The sequence below is a fragment of the Phyllostomus discolor genome, chromosome X (assembly GCF_004126475.2).
Source record: "Phyllostomus discolor isolate MPI-MPIP mPhyDis1 chromosome X, mPhyDis1.pri.v3, whole genome shotgun sequence".
In the NCBI taxonomy this organism is placed as follows: Eukaryota; Metazoa; Chordata; class Mammalia; order Chiroptera; family Phyllostomidae; genus Phyllostomus; species Phyllostomus discolor.
The window spans coordinates 65525353-65539248 of NC_050198.1; the positions used below are offsets into that span (position 1 = coordinate 65525353).

The window sequence follows — 13896 nt, forward strand, 5'->3', positions numbered from 1 at the left end:
GAACTTCCAGACTCTCATATTCATCTTCCTGTTGGACATCTCCATTTTTGTATCTAACAGGCATGTAAATGTATATACAAAAATGAACTCCTAACCCTCCCGTCTCCCAACCCTTGTCCTACTGTATGCCCCACTTCAATTGATGCAAAAACCATCTTTTTTGTTGCTCTCATTACAACCTTTGAAGTTATTGTTGAAGAAATCATGCTGGTATACTTCTCATCCAACTTCTCAGCAAATGCAGTTGGCTTTACCTTTAAAAACAGTAAGTCTACTCCTCATAACCTCCACTGCCGTCAACCTAATTGATGCTAACATCTTTCCACTTGATGGATTTCAACAACCTCCTGCTCTTCCTCTACTCTTGCCCTACTGCAATCCATTTCTCCACATGGCAGCCTGAATGATCCTTTTAGACATATGTCAGATCTCATTGCTCCTATATCTCCACCTGCTAATGGTTTCCCATCAAACTCTGAATAAAAGCCAGTGTCCATTCTAGAGCCTTTATGTCATACATGTTCTTATCCCTGGCTACATCTCCAACCTCTTTCCTATCATGTTGTCCCTCACTCACTTTGGTCTAGACACACTGGGTCCCTCAAACACATGATACATGTAGAATACTCAGGGTCTTTTTCATTCACTGTTTCCATTGCTTGCAATGCCCTTTACTGAGATACAAATTTGGCTTGTTATTTCAGTTTAATCAAGTTTCTGGCCAAACATCTCCAAAAAGAGGCCTTACTGACCATTACATGTAATATAGCACCCTTGTCATTCTCTATTCTCTTGCTTTATTTTTCTTTATAATACATGTGGTTGAGTGGAATTATATAATATTTGTCTGTTCCCTCCATGAAAATAAGAATTTAGTGTTATTCACTACTGTAGCCCAAATGTAAAGAATTGTGCCAGACATATGGTAAGTCCTCATAATTATTTGTTTGAGAAATGAGAAAATAAACAAATTAACTTCAGGATAACTTATACCTTATTATGATTATAAATATAAATGCACAGTGGATCTTCATTATTAAAAGATTCCACATTAGTAAATTTGCCTACTTGCTGAAATTAATATGTAACCCTGGTAAAAACTGACAGTAAGTCTGTGGTCATTCACAGACATGCACCGGTGCAGAGTGGTGGAAAATTTGAGTTGTCCCTGGCACATGTTTCCAGCTGAGGTCAAAAAAGGTGAAACTCTGACTTGTTTTAGCTAGAACACTGCAAACAACTGTCCTTTTGCAATATATTTAGAGTCATGCTTTCTTATTGGGGTATTTTGTTTTTTTGGTGATCTTGCTTTTTAAAATGACCCTCAAATAGAGTACTGGAAAGCGCTGTCTAGCATTCCTATGAGTAAGGAAGTTGTGATGTGCCTTACAAAGAGAATATGTGCTAAATAGGCTTCATTCAGGCCTGAGTCATAGTGCCATTGGCTGTGAGTTCAATGTTAATGAATCAACCATGTATATTAAATAAGATATCTTTAAACAGAAACACACATAAAACAAGGTTAGGTTTTGAATGGTTGATGAAACCGTTGTGTCAAGAGATTTCCCCCAAGAACAATGATTCAGTATTCACTAATTCAGTGTTCATTGTGACTTTATAGAACTAACTACTGCAAACAAGAATCAACTGTATACACCACATAGAAAATATAAAAACACAAGAGTATTACTGACAGTAAATATTGCTGTGAAGTCTAGTGTGATTGCTGTGATCTTATTGTATGTAATTTCATTTAAATTTATTATATTTATACTTGCCATGTCGTTAAAGTTCATTACAACTTGATTTTGTTCAATATATATTACATTATATATACATCCCATGTGTATATATCACATATGTATATGTATATTGTATGTATATGCATATATTACATATTGCATGTATAGAATTTATATTCTATGTGTACATATATTACAGTCTATGCAACATATATTACATTATATACACATAGTATCTTATTATTTTCTTTAATTATTTCCTATTTGAGATATTTCTAGCTATTCACTGTAGTAATGTCACAATGAAATCCTTATGAAAAATCTAGTGCCCATTTATGATCATCTTATTAGGACAAATTAAAAGTTTATAATTAGTTTGAGCCTCTTGCTATACTTTCTTTCCAAAAAGTTGAAGTCATCATGAACTTGGACTATTAATACCTAAGCATCTCCCTTATACCACCTGTACAGGTACTGTATAGATAGGGTTTGTTTTTAACCTCTGTCAAGTCAATAGCTGTAAAATTCTATCTTATTATTTTATGTGCATTTCTTCCATTTTGATGAGGTTGACCATTTTTGGTATGCTTTTCTTCTCAGAATGTTCTATCCATGTGCCATTTGCCCAGTTAAGGGTTAAGAATCATTTCTAATGAATTTCTAAGTAAGCTGGGATATATACTAAGACAATTAATAGAAATGTTTGAGATAACTCATTTTCCTTTGAACAATAGCTAGTCAGAGTGGTTGCTAATAGTAAAAGACATATGAATGAATGTACATGTTAATTTAAAACATACCTATACTTATGTGGAATAGGTTACTGAAGAAAAGTGGTATATTCTTAAAAAACAGACATAAATGTACAACTCAGGGACTGCAAGTCCTTATCTTAGATGTAAATAAACAAGTGTTTAGTTGATTACCATATCCTTCATGAAGAATGGGCAATGGAGATATTTATTCCTTGTTCATCATCACAGGGTGCATTACTATTCTCTGTGGACATGTAGAAGCAAACATTACTTGAATAAAACCCTTAATTCTAACAATACCATTTTTATATATTTATCAGTTTACTAGAGGTTTAGAGTAAACCAGTATGTGTTTGTATGATGTCGCTGGATGTTTCTAATTATAATAACTAATGTTCCTATTGAAATACAGAATCTGCTTTCCCAGTATCTCTTAAATTTATAGATATAATTTTCATATTTTATAGCTTTTTAACTCTGTTTTTAATATTACTCTCAGTGTTGTTACTGTGAAAAGAACAGGGGATATAAAAGAAGCCAAAAGCTTAGATCTGATTAAGTGTGTGACCTAGAGCACTTTACTTACTGTTTCGGAGACTCAGTCTCCTTTTCTATAAAACCACACTTCAAACAGTGTCTGCTACTTAGTAAGCTCTTTATAAATGGTAATAGTTATTATTATCACTATTAGGCATTAGGAAAAATGTATAAATAAGTGAATAAACAACTGCTAGCATAAACATTAGCTTTGGGTTTTCTTCACAGATGCAAGCAGGATTCATTTCCTTAAAATGCACATCAAATAATGCTTTATTAATATTTTTATTAGTTATTATAATATTTAAAATTAATGCCTTTTTTATTTCCCCTAATCATTTACTATTAATTACTTAGAATATTCAATTTAAAAAGATGTGCTTTTTCTTTTCTTCCATGTTTATACATACCAAGCACAAAAATAAAATAACAAAATAAGATACTGGAAACTTTATAATCAACTCTTGAATGTTGAACAATGATTCTTCCATCAAACTTTAGAGATGTTATTTAAAATAAGATGAGCTTTAGCCCTGGCTGGTGTAGCTCAGTGGATTGAGCACGGGCTGCGAACCAAAGCGTCACAGGTTCAATTCCCAGTCAGGCCACATACCTGGGTTGCAGGCCACGGCCCCCAGCAACCACACATTGATGTTTCTTTCTCTCTCTCTCTTTCTCCCTCCCTTCCCTCTCTAAAAATAAATAAATAAAATCTTAAAAAAATAAAATAAGATGAGCTTTGCAATCATGTTTTCAGTCTTGTTTATAAAAGACTATATAAAATGGAAAAAGTAAAACATCTAAAGAAAGTAAAATTAATATCATCATACATTCTTTCAGACAGCTTTATGATTTAATAAGTGAATTCTGACCTTCACTTTGAAAATAAGACTGAACAAACAAAACACCTGATCAAAATCATCTTGAAGTAACATCATGTTAGTGTGAATAAAAAACCATTATTTATCTATAACACTTTTTTCCTAAGGCATGTCCATATTGAAAATCTAATTTTATTATTATAATCATCTGGAGAAATAAGTAAACTAAATATGACCATGTCTATTTTTGAAATTAAGAAATGTTATTGCACAAGTTACGATATAGGCATACAGATCATCATACCAATCTATGATCCAACAAGTAGGCAGTAACAAAGTTAAACTAGAATGTATATGTCATGATTCTCATCTTTGTACATGTTATTTCTAGCATATGTTTCTTTCAGATATGACTACTCCAGAATCCTTTGGTATAGGGCTATTAGCTTCCAATAGAACTCAGGTTTTTTTTCTCATTATTTTAATAAATCTTTGAATAAAAGTGCCAGCTCCCTTCTGACTGTTCTGCATGAAAACGCCATTAAGTAGTCTGAGTTGCATGCAATTGGCACAAGTCAATATTATACTTTCTATTTACTAATTCAACTTGTAGAAGCTGAATTCCAGGAAAAGACCCCAATTAAATTCAGGAAATCACACCAGCAGTGTAGCCACCTATGACATGGTTGTAGTGTTCAAACCACATTAGAATTGTATAAAAAGTGGGGAGTAGAAGCAACTGTTGAGGTTACTGTGATACTGTTCTTGTAATCTCCCAAAATCCTTACTCCCTACATCCCTGAACCTTGCTGATCCTTATTGATGACCCCATTAAAAGGATTGGTAGTGGTGAAAACTGCAGTAATGGTAACCAAGTTGATTGCCACAATCCACCCATTTTTCTCCAGGGGTATAAGGGAATCTCCACTCAGAGCATGAGCCACCTTTTCTCATGACTGTGCTGTGGCAGCAGGCAGCTGGTTTCTTTCTTCATTTCTGTTGTTCTTTCCTTTTCCTTAATTTCCCCCTCTCCACCTTGACATTACTACTGAACATCAGTCCTTTAACCTCTTGCATCAAATATGTCTCTGAGTTTTACTTCACACATGAATGGAATTATAATAATTTCAGAAGTCAATCAAATGACATTTTATGTGTTCATATTCACTTTTCATCTAATGACCTTGAATCCCCAATGAGATAAAACAGCAATATTCCCACATACCCGTTTTCCCAACATTGAGGCAAAGACTTAGTGATAACAATGACAATAGTGACAGGCTCTTAGAGAAAAGTTTAACCCACCACGTGCTCAGGACATGTTCAAATTCAATGCTATACCAGATAGTATAATACTGACAACTATAGAAAGATCACCTAGAATGCTTACATGTATATTATGTAGTTGGAGGGTTTAGAAATTGTTTCCTTTTTAAAAATACTAGAGTGCATCCATCTATTCATAGACTAAAAAATAGCTTGATAATATCCTTAAGTGATATACAGCTTTCTAAAACATAATAATTTACAATAACAGCAGATCAAGTCTGACAACAAATATTTATACAATGAATGTGACCATTATAATTAGGTACAAATTAAAAGATGAGAACCTTATAAATTGAAACACTGATTCACTTTGCATAAAATGCATACTTTAGAAATTTGAATGGGCTGGCTTTGTAAAACTGCTTTGTTGTACCATACATGCACTGTGCATATATGTGACCAGCTGAAGAGATTTTCCAAACTAAATACACCCCTAATACTAGGATCCAGATCAAGAGATAGAACATGACCAGCACCCCAGAAGAGCCCTCATATAATCCATTCCAGTCACTAACCCACCCAATAGGCAACCATTATAATAATTTCTAACACCATAGATTCGCTTTTAAGAATACTTTTTGAAGACCTGCTTTTTTACTTGTTGCTTAATGGGCAAGAAGTTGAAATTAAATATCTATGAATGTATATTAATTCATGTAAGTAGCCACTATGGTGTCAAATAAAGACAATGACAAGGATGAAGCTAATGTTCAGTGAGTATTCACTAAGCCTAATTTACCATTCCAGTCCTGTGTTAGACTTTGCCCTAAGAAAGGAGACAAATGACATTACACATTAATTCAGAAAGCATCATGCCAGGACACAACCATAAACATGGCAACCATTATATTGTCATGAAAAAATTGCAGGATCGAGTTCCAAATGAAGACATTCAAATAAGTAACATGGTATAGGAGGGAAATGAGAGACCATGTAAAGTCATAACAGTTAGAGGAGTCACTATGGAGGGGTGAGATTTAAGCTGAGACTTCAAAAACATACGTAGGGTTGTGTGTGTGTGTGTGTACACACACACATATACACATATGTACATATACACACATATTATATATATATGAAACATAGTTCAACTTCACTAGCTATAAGGGAAATTCAAATTAAAACCAGAATGAAATATCACCTCACACCTGTTTGACTAGCTGTCATGAACAGAAGAAATAACCAGTGCTGGAGAGGTTGTAGAGAAACAGGAAGCCTCATAACTTCTGGTGGGAATGCAGACTGGTACAATCACTGTGGAGGTCAGTATGGAGTTTCCTAAAAATATTTAGAATGGATCTACCATATGACCCAGCAAACTTTATTCTAGGTATCTACTCCCCAAATTGGAAACTTTTATTCATAAAGACATATATGCCTCTATGTTCACTGCAGCATTATTCACAGTAGACACTAAATGGAGACAACCTAAGTGCCCTTCCATAGAGGACTGCATAAAGAAGATCTGATACATATACAAAATAGAATACTACTTAGCTTTAAAAAAAGATGAAATACTGCCATTTATGCCAACATGGATACATCTTCAAACTATCATGCTAAGCAAAACAAGTCAGATGGAAAAAAAAAAAACAAGAACCATGTGATTTCACTCATATATGGAATTTAAAACAGAAAGCAACAAACAACCACAACAAACAAAGAAATAAACAAAAAACATCATAGACACAGACAACAGTTTGGTGGATACCAAAAGTGAAATAGATGGGGAAGAGGTAAGGGGGTCAAATATATGGTGACAGGAGGAGACTTGACTTTGGGTGGATAACACACAGTAAAATATACAGATGATGTATTATGGAATGGTACACTTGAAACCTATATAATCTTATAAACAAATGTCACATCAATAAGTTTAATAAATATTTGATAAAATACTTAGGGCTCAAAAGGGCTAAGAGAATGGGGTGGCATTTCCATTTGGAAAAAGTACAGATGTTAGGCTCTGAGACAGGTAGGGCAATGGTAGGAGGCAGATAAGCTATGCACACAAATGCTTTTTCTAACAGAAAAAGATCCTGGGATGCAAAATCTAAGTTACTCTAACAAATGCCTATATAAGTCTATAAAAAATGTTGATTCAATTATATCTTAATAAAGTTGTTTAATATTTTTAATTCTAAAGATAAAACGTATAACTCTAGAGTGAAGGAGACTGTCATATAAGCAACCAAAGGTTATAAAACCAGTAACAGAATAGAAAGCATGTGCCAGAAGATAAGATGTAATGAGATAACATAGCACAAATTCTTCGATATTTCCAGCTCGAAAGGGATATGAAAATTAAATGTAAAACTTGATAGTGGACTGGATCATTTTGGACATTTTGGGGACATCTGGGAAATCATGAATGGTAGTAATCGAATAGTAGCAATACATGTATTAATTTCCTAACTTGGATGGTTGTATAGGGAAATGTCTTCCAAAAAATCAAAATTGGAACTGCCCTATGACCCAGCTATCCCACTTCCTGGAATTTATCTGAAATAACATAAAACACTAATTTAAAAGAGCATAAGCACCCCTATGTTCATTGCAACATTATTTACAATCACCAAGATAGGGAAGCAGCCCAAGTATCCATCAGTAGATGAGTGGGTAAGGCAACTGTGGGACATTTACACAATGGAATACTATTTGGTCATAAAAAAATTACACTTTGCAACAGCATGGATGGACCTGTACAACATTATGCTAAGTAAAATAAGCCAGTCTGACAAAGACAAGTACCATATGATTTCAGTCATGTGTAGAACCAGATGAGGAAACTGAAAAAGCAGCTCTGGATAGGGGCAGGGATTAAAGGGTGAAAGAATGGAGCAAATAGGAAACAGGACTCATGGACAACAGTATGGTGTTTGCTGGGGGAAGGGGGTATAAGGGGGACAAATGATCGTGGAAAATACATTAAAATTTTTAAAAAATAATAATGGAAGAAAAAAATAAAGTATTCATGGGTGATGGAACATCATGGTAACAACTTATTTTTAAATGGATCAGAGGTAAAATAAGTTCTTTATGCTGTAAAAAATGTTGATTTATGTTGAAACTTTTTACTTAAATCCAAATGGCCATGGTGTCTGTTTCTTTTCAATAATAATTGCTGATATGAGTGTTTTCAAGAGTTTCCTCTAGAAATGAAAATGAATCAGAATGTTTTTATACATTATTAATTGAAAATACTGGTTGGTAATAACTAGATTACTAACCAGCAGGAAAACATGACTTTCTTTCCTAAGTCCTTCTGACATTTCAGCTTGGAAAAATATATTTTATATATGTTCTTGACCTCCTATTGTTTCTACTATTTTTAAACAATTCACAGTATTAAAAAATTAGGGGAATTTGGTGAGAGTAAGGAAGAAAGTATAACAAACTGAAATATGTGTGACTTTGATTCACTAAAACTTAATATTCTTTAAAGGTAATAATATTTTTATGGTGTTGATAATGCTAATTTTACTGAATGAATTACATTGTAAGTTATTTTTAAAAGTACATATGAAAAAGTACAATGGAAGCTAAACAAAAAATTTAAATTGTTTATTAAAATAGTGTTAACAGCAGTGACCACAGGGGACAGGGGAGGGGATAACGGAAGAGAAGGATGAAGGCTTTACAGGAACAATTATAAAGGACACATGGACAATAACAAGGAGGGGCAGCAGTAGATAGAGAGGTGGGGAGGGCTGGGGTGGTGGGGAGAGTTTGGGGGAAAAGGCAGAAAACTGTACTTGAACAACAATAAAAAAACCACAAGGGCAAAAAATGAATAAATGAATGAGATGATATGATATGTGTACTCGGTTTAACTCAGACTGCTAACATTTAAGTAAGGTCAATTCTACTGATATTTTGTCACATCTCTGTATCACTCTGTGCTTCAAAAAAGTTAGACTAAAACTCAAAGTTTAAATCTGCTACGAAATCCTACAGTTTAATACTTGCTCATATCTTAGGTCCTATCAGTCACCGTACATTAAATGCTCTTGAAACAGTAAGATTTTGTTCCACAACTCAAAGAGTTTTTAATAAAACAAATAGTGGACAACGTGAAACCAATTTTTCTCAGGCATTAGAATAAAAGATAGAACTTTCAGCAGTTAGTCAGATATGACATATCCTATGATACTTTTAATCCTTACTGTTCACCATAAACCTTTATGGTTTGGTGGTCTCCATAAGTTTAGGTACTGTCCATTATTAACTTGATTGTTTCTAATTTTAACTTTTTCCTTGAAAGAAGTAAAATATGGACTGGGAAATATGTTAAGTCACAGTGTCCTGTTTATTTTAAATTAGATTGGTTTTCCTCTTGTGTTTACAGCAAACAACAGTTTTCAGGTTGCTCTTCCCTATTTGTCAACTTCCCACAATGTCTTATTTTCAAATATGCCTGCTGTACTAAAAAAAATCATACGTAGTGATACAACTTAATAAACATTTCTTAAGCATTTGCTTCTCCCTGAGATGCTGTGCTAACACTGAGACTATAGGGACACATGGGGCATATTCCTTGTCACCGAGGAACTCAATTCAGGATGTACATAAAAAAGCAAAGAATTAAATAAAAAATGCAAGTATATGTGCTACTTTACTAATAAGGCTTACATGCTGCTGTGACAGAAAGAAAGGAGAGGGCAATTTTGTCAAAATGAGGCTGGAGAGTCTGTGGACCACTACATACAGGAAGTATTAGCATTGACATTCCAGTAAGCCTTTTATTTGGTCAGCATTTACTTTCTATGTGTTTTCCAATATGTGAGCATAAATTCTGTGTTGTATATTTTAGATCACAAAGGGAGTAAAATGGGAGCTGAAATATATGCAATAAAATAACTCCAGATAATGTCTGCAAACTTTCATTGACTCTCCACTGAGCTGTGTGATTCCTTCATCATTCTGGGCCTCAGTTTCAACTGCAAAATGATGAATTTGGACTAAGTGCCATCTTGGGTGTCTTTTGGCAAGGACTTGATGATCTCTAAAGTTTTTGACAGCTCTGGAGTTTCAGAAAAAGTTTTGGGTTTTATCATTGCCCAAACTTTTTTACTCTGCTGTTATATTACTTTTCTTTTTCTTCATTTAATAGATTTTTCCCTATAATAATTCCTGTCTTCTAAACTGTTATCATTATCAATCCTATGAATAACTCAGAGGGGATAAATAGGCAATCAGAGTTACTTATTATAACATGGAAACATGGCAGAAATCAAAAGGTATAGCTGGTCATTAAAATTCACAATTGATTTAATACAAAAAAAATTAACACCGTTCATAAGAAACTTAGCCAGCTTTTATTTTGTAGGATGGCACTGATTTAACTAAAGTGAAACTCATTTTAGATTTATGCAAAACCTTAGGATTAATAGTACTTTCAAATCTATTAATATATTTTCCCTGTTGAGTGGAATAGTTTTAATTAAACTTTACTAACCCCTTTGGTTTAATCCCAGAAGATGACCTATAAAACACCAGAGCTTTTAAATCAAACCATAAAAATACTAAAAATTGAAAGTTAAAGTTACAGACATAGGGAGAAAAGAAACAATAAAGGATTTATAAAATATGTTCAATAAACTAGTAACACTTTATATCTCTATATCTAATATATATAAATACATGTACACACACACACACACACACACACACACACACATATATATATATATATATATATATATATATATATATATATTTAAAAGTAATCATTGAACAAAAGGTAGTTGTGGTTTATCAAAAATATATTCAATGTCTCAAGCCCTGGCGGGTGTAGCTCTGTAGACTGAGTGAGGGCTTGCGAACCAAAAGGTTGCTGCTGGTTCAGTTCCTGGTCAGGGCACATGCCAGGGGTGTGGGACAGGTCCCCAGCAGTGGGTGCACAAGAGGCAACCACACAGTGACGTTTCTCTCCCTCTTTCTCCTTCCCTTTCCCTCTCTCTAAAAATAAATAAATAAAATCTTTAAAAAATATTCTCAATATCTCAAAATTATCAGGGTGTATATAGCAACTCTTTTTTCTCTACAGATTATATTATTAATTACAATGGTAATAAAATTACATTGTACCATTTGATTCTGAACTTAATAAGGACTATGAGAATATGTGTTTAGAAGACAGTTAGGTATTCTTGTCCCTTACCCGGCCTGATTGCCTACCCTCTCTCTGACATAATATCTAAATAGATAAATAAACAAGTGAAATCAATCCCAAACAAAACCACTCTATAATTCTTTAGGTGACACTTCATAAATTTTTCCCACCCAAGTACCCCTAATTGAAGAGAAAATTGAACACATATATCACTAGTGATCGGCAGCTCATTTGAATTTCTTTGAAGTCTTCTCATTTTATTTTAAAAATTCACATGGATTCTGCATTCTATTCATACACACACATGATAATATACATGTATATATACACATGATAGATATATACATATATGAGTAGAATATATGTCTTCTATGAATAGAATATATACGTTTTCATGTAATATATATAAAATTAGTATATATGAGTAGAATATATATATGTTTTAATATAAAAATGATGTGTTTTTTCCAATATCCTTGAATTGTAGAGCTCTAGGAAAATAGGGTAAGTTTATGCCACAGCTTCACTTAACAAGGAATAAAGGCAATCACAAAATAAATTTTTCCATGGATCTCACATATTTCCTTCCTTCAGTTTTCCTTTCACTTCAAAGTAATTTTTTGTCAATTAATTGACAAAAAATTGAGGCCTATGCCTTTAGTACTGAACTAAAATAAATGTGTTATCTGCTATACCAAACAGGAAAGATCCTTGTTTATTATTATTAAAATAATCCTACCATATTATTATCAAAATAATAACTTGGATTTGAATAATCTGAAAACATATGCAAAAAGAATTAGTAGTCATACATTTATTCTTTACATATGATTACATAATTCAATGAACAACTAAATTAGTTTCATCTCATCTATACCCCTTCAGCTTAGAATACAAGTTACTGTTTTTGTTTTTGTTTTGTAAAGGTGATCATATCACAAGGAGACAGTCGTTCATCAAATAAAATGAATTATATGGTGTTGATCTCTTTTTATTTTTGCTGGTAGACTGTGAAAAAACATATAGATATAGATATCTATACACACACAGGGAGCACTGAAGGTGACAGAATGAGATTTAAACAAGACTGAAATGTACATTAAGCAAACAAGATAAGAGACTCAAATACCAAGGACAAGTATTTAACTATAAATAAAAGGTCACTGGCTTGACATTTCACTATGTATTGTTTTTTTTCCTGCAGACTAAATTCAAAAGTATTTTCTCCTAAGGCTTTAGTATTAAAGTATTAGGAAAAAGTAAAAGGAAATAGATTCTGAACTAGCTTGACAGGACAGATGCGATTTGCAGGCATGGGGTGCAGCATGAAATCGTACACACAAAAAGAAATAAAAATGGCTGTAGAGAAAATATGTCTGGGCACACTGAAATGAAAACTAGGAGGAAATGAAAGAATAATGCAACCAGGCAGAATGTACTTCAGAACTTTTTGTGTTGAGAACTCTGAGTCAGAATTTCAAAGGGAAAGAAAAGAACTAGTGAAAATAATGTGAGAATGGGGATTGTTGTGGCCCCAAACGGTGATTTAGGAAGAGGATTTCTGGCAACTGTCTTTTGAATACACTGGCAGGGAAAATACACAAAGGAAGAAATAATCAAAAAACAGATTTTGTTCTTCTAATAGGGAGAAAGAAGATGGCTGAGATACATACTTAGCTGAGACTAGAGGAACTATAGGTAGTCTTATGATCATGATGATTCCCTTTGAACAAGGCAATAGCACTGGCTATAATATTCATAGTAGCATATTAATTACTACTACTATTACTACTACTAATAATAATGGTATAGCAATCAACTGAATATTTACTATGTGCCAACCCTTTAACTGCTTACTTTGAACATGTTAATTCATTTTATCTTATTGTTATTATCATTTCCATTTTACAAATGAGGAAACAACCCTGAAAGTTTAAATTAGTAGTTCACGTTTACAGAACAGAAGCTGGGAACAGAACTTTATAAAATCTAACTCAAAATGCTCTGATCTATAGGCTACCTTAGTAGATAAAAAAGTATTATGATATGATATAGACATTGACATAGATATCGATATTTAGGCATTTATAGGTATAGATAAACAGGTATTTTAGGTATAGATAAACAGGTATTTAGACTTAAAAACAAAAACTGATATAAATTTCATTCCATACTTCATTACAGTTGTTTCAGATTGTTTTGGCCAAAACTATGTTTATTAGGTATATTCATGTAAAGTGCCCTTAATGTAAGAATTAAAAATCACCATTGTAAAACTGACATATCATTCTATGTAAACATATCCTTGATATGCTTTCACTCAAAATATTTCTTAAACTGAATATATGTACTTAAGAAATAAATTTAGGCCCTAGCTGGTGTAGCTCAGTGGATTGAGTGTGGGCTGCAAACCAAAGTGTCGCAGGTTCGATTCCCAGTCGGGGTACATGCCTGGGTTGCAGGCCATGACCCCCAGCAACCACACATTGATGTTTCTCTCTCTCTATCTCCCTCCCTTCCCTCTCTAAAGATAAATAAATAAAATCTTAAAAAAAGAAAGAAAGAAAGAAAGAAAGAAGAATTTAGAAAAAATTCTG

General features: G+C 33.2%; 1 protein-coding gene across 4 annotated transcripts in view; it reads right to left on the bottom strand.

Annotated features, from left to right (window-relative positions):
• Positions 1–13896, bottom strand: part of DIAPH2 (diaphanous related formin 2) — a 914500-nt gene that overhangs the window by 452529 nt on the left and 448075 nt on the right. The window lies entirely within an intron of this gene.